At 33.7% G+C, this 2,491-nt stretch overlaps 1 protein-coding gene across 1 annotated transcript in view; it reads left to right on the forward strand.

Annotated features, from left to right (window-relative positions):
* The window catches only part of DCC (DCC netrin 1 receptor), a gene marked incomplete at its 3' end in the record, with an annotated part of 618,462 nt that overhangs the window by 583,409 nt on the left and 32,562 nt on the right, over positions 1-2,491 (forward strand). The gene's annotated exons all lie outside the window — the stretch shown is intronic.

Raw genomic sequence — 2,491 nt, forward strand, 5'->3', positions numbered from 1 at the left:
TAATTTTTAAAAATTGCTTGTAGAGATAGCATTTCATCATGTTGCCCAGGCTGATCTCAAACTCCTGGGCTCAAGTGATTCTCCCGCTTTTGCCTCCCAAAATGCTGGGATTACAGGTGTGAACCACCATGAATAAATGGTTTAAATGCTTTAAATTTATCCAATGTGTGTAACTTCAAAAGAGCCATAAATCTGAATATATAAATGTCCAGATTGTTAAAATCAACTTAAAAGTTTATTCTCACCTACATGTATTAAATATATAACTTGTGTGTATTGGAAAATTATTCCTGACTACATTTCCTTAACTGCAAAATAAAATACTAGGGATTACAACCAAGAAGAAAACTATTAAATAAAAATAAAATTTGTTTGAAACTCATTGTCCTACATAAGCCTCACATCTATCACTACTCATTGCAGCTTTGGTTTGTGTGGTAGATACAGATCATGCTCTGTTTAAGTACATGCCTTAAATCCATACCTGAGCCAATCTGTAGTAGATTAACGTACTTCTTTGGAATAGACTAACAAGACTATATAATGCAGACAGTCTGAAAACTGGATTTTAAGCAGTAAGCCTGGGTACCTGTTAACTAATTCCTTTTGTTCTTCACGCAGTGGTAGATGCAGCACAGACACAGATTAGTTCTTCTAACTGAAAAAGAATAAAATTAGGCAAGTGGCTGGCGCCCCCTGTAGGTAAACTGTAGTGTTTATTCAGGTATCCCCGTGGATCCAGATTTCAGAGCCTTAGTTTAAGAATCAGCTGAGTAATTTTAGAATATACATGTGAAGGAGAAATTAATATTTGCATCAATATTAAGGTTTTTGCATGGTGTAGCATTAATAATTCTCACAAAGAACAATCTTAATATTGCAGCTCTAGAATTGCAGGTCTATTTCTGTGGATATAGCTATAATGAGTGATATCTTTCAGCAGCTTGTACCTAACCCACATATAATTTTGGTCTAGTTTTAAATTTCATAGATTCAGTTATTTTGTGGTCCAAAAACTCTAATCCCAAAAGAGACGTAAAATTTCACCTTCACTTAGGGAAGGAAAGTGAAATAGCATCTCTATAGCATTGCTTATTGTCTCTCATATTAAATTATGATTTGACTCAGGTCATTTTATGTTTACCCTTTCGGTCACAGCAAAATTTTTATCAGGTTGTGAGGAAAATTAAGATCATGAAAATTAATAGACGCAAATTCAAACTAAGGGTAATTAAAACTGAACATAGTAGAATTTTGTTTACTAAAGATTAATGAGGCAATCAAGCTTTCTTGACAAAATTTAAACCTGGACCTGGGGAATGTTGACTTGAATTTATAAAATAAAAATCACAGTAACATAAAATATGATTAGTAAAACTTGACATGAACCCCAGACTGATGAATGGATCAAAGTTTATTGTTACATGTCTATACAATTAAAACAATTCTGGAATGACTCAAATGAATATAGAAATATCAGAATTTAACTAGGATGAATAGCAAACATTAATAATAATTAAAATTTAGTTGAATTTTCTCTAAAAAATAAACTTGCCAGTGGTCTTTCAATGATAGCATAACTGATACCAATAGATTTCTTTGTAATCATTTAAAAAAACACAAGAATTTCACGGTCAAAATTTAGGATCACAAATAACCACTTATACATAAAAGGGAGTGCAAGATGGCAAGGTGAAAACATCTACCTCTCTCATGTACAATGTCATGGCAGAGAAGGCTTATTTCTCACTATGCTTATACTCCGTAATGGCCAGTTTGTTTTATTTTTTCCTTATATTTACTTCATTCATATGAATGCATTATTTGCACATGTTATTTCATATGAATATTGAAGTGACCATGTGAATTAGATATTATCCCATTTCATGGTCCAAAGAAACAAGTTTCCAGAGTATTCGAGTATTCATATAGAATAGGTGGCTCAACTAGTCTAGAAACACAAGCTATTCTAATTCCAGCTTTTAAATCTTTTTCACTACACCACAGCCATAGCTGGCAAATGTGGATGAACATTTACCGTAAGCAGTAAACCCTAAAAGACAGTCCTTTGTTACTATAATTGGTGGTTCCTGTCATCCCTCTTTCTTGAAGCTGCTGTAGGTATGCCATATGACCAGTCCTTCATGAATCTTCATGACTTCATAACCCTTTGTCCAAAGTAGGGTAACAGGAATTCTGTCCATAGGACCAGGATTTAGAAGAAGAAGTTTCTCTCTGTAGGACTGTCATCTAGAAACTGAACTCGAATGTGGAATTTCACTTCCCTGAGCCTCAATTTCCTTATCTATAAAATTAGGCTGCTCTTATCTACTTTGTTTATTTTACAGGGCTGTTTTATTTACCAACAAATAAGCTTCTAGAGATGAATGGCAACGTCTTCATTACTTTTTAGCCTCTGAGCATACTGTAGTGCCAGACAGAAAATGTGGTAAAGTGTGAAGAGCAAATGAGATGATGTTTGAGAAAACAG

This window comes from Mandrillus leucophaeus, unplaced genomic scaffold (genome assembly GCF_000951045.1).
Source record: "Mandrillus leucophaeus isolate KB7577 unplaced genomic scaffold, Mleu.le_1.0 Scaffold87, whole genome shotgun sequence".
In the NCBI taxonomy this organism is placed as follows: Eukaryota; Metazoa; Chordata; class Mammalia; order Primates; family Cercopithecidae; genus Mandrillus; species Mandrillus leucophaeus.